Source organism: Arachis ipaensis, chromosome B10 (assembly GCF_059453495.1).
Source record: "Arachis ipaensis isolate K30076 ecotype BB chromosome B10, ASM5945349v1, whole genome shotgun sequence".
NCBI lineage: Eukaryota > Viridiplantae > Streptophyta > Magnoliopsida > Fabales > Fabaceae > Arachis > Arachis ipaensis.
Window position 1 is genome coordinate 107018057 of NC_142435.1, and position 6293 is coordinate 107024349.

Genomic DNA, 6293 nt, shown 5'->3' on the forward strand with positions numbered 1-6293 from the left:
ATCCCAGTGGTCAGGACCATTTGTGGTAATTAGAGCATCACCGTATGGTCATATAGAAATTCAGGAAGAGAATTCTGACAGAAAGTTTACAGTCAATGGCCAGAGGTTGAAGCATTATCTTGGAGGCGAGATTGATCGCCAAAAGTCCACTCATCTGCTGAATTAGCGGAGCTGACCATCAAGCTAGTGACGGTAAAGAAGCGTTTGTCGGGAGGCAACCCGATGTTTTCGTATCCTTAAGTTTGAATTTTACTTTGAGTTTTTTTTTTATTTCATTTCATTAGTTTTGTTTGAGTTTCCATTGGTTTTCCTTTGTTTTATGTGTATTTTGATCATGCAGAGTAATTAGAACAGAAACAGGTGCATTAAGACAGAGTTTCGGACACCCTGAAGGGAGTTGTTGCTAACAAGATGGCTCCTAACTTCAGAAGGTGAAGTTAGGCGCCACATGCAGAGCAATTGTGAAGGACACTTTGGGAGGGGTGGCGCCTAACTTCAACTTTCTGAAGTTAGGCGCCAGTCATGCGTATACTTAGTGTTGTTCACTGGGTAGGTGGTGCCTAACTTGGGTTTCACCAAGTTAGGTGGTGCACGAATCCCCACACCTTCGTACAGCTGTACCAGCAAGTGCACTGGGTCATCCAAGTAATACCTGAGTGAGTCAGGGTCGATCCCACGAGGATTGTGGCTTAAAGTAAGCTATGGTTACCTTGCAGGTCTTAGTCAGGAGAAATCAAGAGTAGAAGATGTTGGTATGTTATTTTTAATTGCATAAAAGAAATAATGAAAAGTGTATAAAATACTCTGTAAATTTAAATGGAATCAGTAATAGGAAGATAGTTAAGGATTGGAGTTGCTTTGTCTTTCTGAATTAACTCTGGTATTACTGTCTCCTTTGCTTGTGAATGATTTCTTCTATGGTAGACTGTATGTGATCAACGCCATTGGCCATGGTCATCAATCTCCTCTGCTTCAAATTAAATGCCATTGGCCGTGGTCATCCAATCTGAACGAGGATGAAGCTCTAGCAGTTCATTCTCTTGGCGATCCTACTCAAAACGCCACAGATAATGTCGAACCTTCCGGATCAGAGAATGATGCTTCTTTGGGTTCTAGCCTCTACCACAGAAACCCTGTCTCCTTCTTCATCCCCACACTCCCTCTCTTCTTCAAGCCACAGCCCCGCCTTAGCCCTTCCCCTTCTGCTATTTATACCGCCCTGCCCCCCCATTCCATTCAATTCACATAACAACAACACTTCCAATCCCTCTTCTATAGATACACTGTAACCCCAGCCCCTCTCTAAACACACAATAAATCCCTTCTAACTCCCTCCCCATACACATATTCACACCCCCTCTGAATCACCCCTTCCTTCGTTGCCTCACCCCCAAACTCCTCTTTACCCACACACTACAAGATCCCTCCCTTCAAGACACACTTGTTCCCCCCTGTACGTCCCCTTTTTTTTATTTATTTATTCAGTAAAAAAAAGAAAAAGAAAAAAAAGAAATTTTAAATTTAATTTTTATTTCATTATTTTTGGATTTCTTCATCCTCTCCTCTCTGTCTTCCTCTTTGTAATTTTTTAATTTACTCGAGGACGAGCAAAAGTTTTAAGTTTGGTGTTGTCGCTTCGCTTGTTGTTTTCTGTTCATTGTAATGGCACCAGTTCTTATGATGCACATAGGTTCTGCTCCAAGCTCCATGAGGAACACTTTTATGAGAATACTTACAAGAAGGCTGTAACTCCAGAAGTGAGATTTGCACTTCAACTGGATGAATATCCAGAAATTCAATTTCAGATTCAGAGGAGAGGGTGGAAATTTCTATGCAACCCGCACACTGAGGTTGGATAATTGATGGTCCAAGAATTTTATAGAAATCTCTGGGTCACTTACAAGGATGTTGATGGGGTCAATGAAAAGAACTATCAGAGCTATGTGAGAGGAAAGGTTATTGATTTCAATGAAAAAAACATCCGACGTGCCTTCCATCTGCCACCTCCTGATCATACATCTGCTTGTTACAGTGAAAGGATGCATAAAGATCAGCAACTAGACTAAGTACTTAAAGAAATATACATTTCGGGTTCTCAGTGGAAAATAGGTGCAGAAAGGAAGCCAAACCAACTGAAGAGCACTGATCTTCTTCTTATAGCTAGGGATGGTTAGACTTCATCCGAAGGTCTATCATGCCAACTAGCAACCGGTCTGAATGCACCGTAGACTGGGCTGTCATGATTCACTATATCATGAAAGGAGAAGTGGTGGAGGTAGATAACATTATTCAACAACAGATATATAACATTGCATTCAATCCTCTTAAGAAGGCTAGGCTTGGTTTTTTACATCTGATTTATCGCCTGTGTGAAGCAACAAAGGTAAAGGTGGATAATGACTTCCGCATTCCTGTTGAGAGGCCAATTACTAAGAAGACCATGGAGAGTCTTAGGGAACAGCATAGGGTCCCCAGAGAAGATCAAGCTGAGGAGGAAGCTCAACAAGACCATCCTCCATTACCTCAGGGGCATTACTTCCCACCTCAGGAGTACTAGCAGCAGCTTACTTCCTCTATTGAGCTGATGAGAATCACACAGGATAGCCGCTGGCAACAGTTCAATGCATCCATGGAGGAGATGAGGGTGACACAAGACAACCGCTGGGAGTATCTCACCTCCACCCTTGATCAGATGAGGGCTGCCCAGGACTCTCAGCGCCACGAGATTTTCCAGCTGAGACAGGACTTTGGCCATCTGAAAGGACCATATGGACCACACAGCCAGAGGAGAGAGATCCCCACCATGGAGACTGAGGTGGTTTAGTCCCTTTTTCACTTCCTATTTCATTTTGCTATTATTATGTTATCTTCCTGTTTTTTGCTATTTTGTTTTAGTGTCTGCATGATCTTTGGTTATAGGTTCTAGTTTAATTTTGCTAATTTTAATTCTGTTATTTGATTTTAATTCTAAAAAGTTGTCTCTTGTACTGCTCACTGAGCTTGAATAAAAAAAAAGAAAAAAAAGAGAGAAGTGATGTATTGCATAAGAAATTGAGCTTATATTAAAGAGTAGTCTTATTTACTTAGATGTTGTGGTATTATCTGTGATTCTGAATGCAAGATATGAACAGTGCATATTTAAATTTGAATAAAAGGATGTTGATATAGAGGAACAAGAATTTAGAGAACTATTATGAATTTTCTGAAGTAAACAAAAGTTTAATCCTTGAAGCAAAAGAAACAGCAAAAGAAAAACAAAGCAAGGTCCATGGCTCTAAGCACCAATGACTAGGGAGGTCAAACATGATTAAAAGCTCAAAGAGTTGTTTTCCTAGCCATATGCTTGTGGTGTAAATGTGTCAAGTAATCCTTGAGATAGAGCACTAAGAGTCGAGATCAAGTGCATTTAATAGAGTATGCCAAAGGCTTTGAGCACCACTGTCTGGGAGTAACTGAAAGAAAAATCAGAACCAAAAGAGAGTTCCCCAGTTAAGTGCTTGTGGTGTTTTTATGTCAACTGCAACTTGACAAAGCATTTAAAGTCACGGCTAAGTTCAAGGTGCAAAGCACCAAAGAAAAGATAATGAAAGAAATTTTGCTCTATTCAGTGATTCACCCAAGGTAAAAAGGCCAGAGGATTCATAATATTATCCGGATTCTACTTTCACATGACAGTGACATTCCTCTGATTTGAAGGACAGTGAGATGCCAAACCTATTCAGAATTACAATGTATAAACTCCACTTTAAGAAGAGACAGGATCTTAGTTGAGTACTCAATTCACATGCAAATTCACATCCTAAGTTTGCAATAGTTTTGGTTGCTTGAGGACAAGCAACAATTCAAGTTTGATGTTGTGTGGCGTGAGCATCTTTTCTATCTTTTCCTATTGAATTTGCATTCGAATTTGCGAGTTTAATCAAGATTTAAATACTTCTTGGCCACTGTAAATGCTACTTTGAGTTGTGTGCAATTCTGTTTATTTCAGGTAGCTTTCGGATAGATTTGACGGAGTTTTATAGAAAAAGAGAAGAAAGTAAATGATGTTGTCAACTCTGACCTCCGTGCCCTCTAACGGGAATTACTTGAGCTACAAAAGTTCAATTAACGTGATTAGTGGAATTGGAAAGCTAACTTTTAGAGCTTTCTAACGATATATAATAGTATGCACTTCTTCTCCAGCATCCTCGGCCATACTGGCGCCTAACTTGGCCATTCCCAAGTTAGGCGCCAGAAGAAGAATTAAAACTCCAATTGCTTGCTGCCAGGGTGGCGCCTAACTTCAGGATTCTGAAGTTAGGCACCAGTGATCATCAACGCGTCCAAAGCATGCTGCCATAGTGGTGCCTAACTTGGGATTTTCCAAGTTAGGCACCAGCTCAATGATTCACAATAGTCCCCACATCTCAATTGAAGCTGCACGAAGAAGTTTATCTAATTTTGATTAAAAATTTAATTTATTTATAAATAGAAAAAGATATTATTTAGTTTTAGAAAATATATTTTACATTAATTAGGATTAGATATAAAAGAGAAAAGATTCAGCCCTTCGGGCTCTTCTCTTCTCTTCTCTCTTACCTCATTCCACAATTTATAGTGTTTAGAATCATTGTTTTCTCTCTGAACCATGAGCAACTAAACCTCCACTGCTAAGGTTATGAGCTCTATTTATTCTATGGATTAATACTATTACTATTCTATTTTAATTCATGTATTGATTTTAAATTCAAGAATTGTTTTCATTCTTCATCTTATGAATCTGGGTGGAACGGAAGTATGACCCTTATTTTAATTGAGTTCTTGTAAACCTTGGAAAAGCAATTTACCTGAACAACAGCTTGAAAACAAATTCTCATAAATCACTAATTATCTAGACTTAATGGGATACGTGACATATAATCCTCTTATATTTGGATAATTAGGGTTTCTGTGGCATATAAACTAGAATTGAACTTAACCTTCTAATTGGAATCAAGTGACCAAGGAATTGACGGTTGATGAAGGTTAGAGGAGACTAAAAAGGTCTAAGGAATTAGGGTTTAGTCACATATAGTTTGCCATGAATTAAATCTTGTATGATTAAATTAGTTGGTAAGAGAAGTTAATCCGGAAAATAAATATCTCTGAAGCCTTAACTGTTTTACTCATATATTTTACAACACGTTTACTGGTTGCTTTTTGAATTTCTGAATTTACTGTTTGATGCAATTGAACTCTCAAAACACCATTTTCTGTTTGTCTAACTAAGTAAATCACGCAATCATTGTGCTTAGTCCATCAATCCTCGTGGGATCGAACCTCATTCACTTGAGGTACTACTTGGTATGACCCGGTGCACTTGCCGGTTAATTTGTGAGTTATAAATTCTGCATCAGTAAGCTTACGATCCAATTTCACAATTCAAGCATTATGCCAAAATGAATCGTTTCAAGTATGTGTAGAGCATATAGTGAAACAATTAATTGTTAACATGTCATTAAGGCATAAGCATAACATATGGATGCATATGCTCAAGCAACACAATGCATTAAGATAAATGCACAACATCTAACATCAAGAAATTGCCTAGTCAAAGTAAAGAATTTAAATAACATGGTGGCCAAAATATGCAATTCAACAGATTTATAAAGCTTTGAAGGCAATGTCATAAGTATGGGTGGCAAATGGGCCTAAATGCGCCGGCCTGGCCCGCGTAACCCGCCAAAAAAGGCGGGCTGGGTTGGAAATTGGGACCGCCAAATAGCAAAAGTTTGCCTAACCCGCACCGCTTAAACTGCGGGTTTTGGCGGGGCGGGGCGGGCTTCCCCGCCGGGCTTAGTATTTTTTTGGCAAGGGGTATTTTTACAATTATTTTTGCCAAAACCCAACTTCTCCCAACCCAACTTACAAGAGAATGAAGATGAAAATTGAGTGTTTTGGATTATGTTTATTTTGTTTTAGAGACAATATTTATAATTATGTTTTGGATTATATTTATTTTACTTTGGGAACAATATTTATAATTACAAAGAATTTAATGTTTGTGAATATAAAAATTATAATTTGTTTATACTTTTAGAAATTATAATAGTTAAAAATAAAAAACAGAAGAGATTTTTTTATGCCTTTATATATATTATTTAATAGTTAAAAATAAAAAAGAGGATATTTGGCGGGTTTAGCCCGCCGGCCCACCAGCTCGCCGTTAGGCAAGGCGGGCTGGGATTCTAGGACCGCCTCACTAGGCGGGGCAGGGCGGGACGGGGCAGCCCGCCAAAGGACGGGCTTCTGGCAGGGCGGGGCAGGCTTCCCCG

General features: G+C 39.1%; 1 pseudogene; it reads left to right on the top strand.

The window, feature by feature from the left end:
* Positions 1–411: 411 nt before the first annotated feature.
* On the top strand, positions 412–2824 carry LOC148581220 (uncharacterized; annotated as a pseudogene).
* Positions 2825–6293: the final 3469 nt, after the last annotated feature.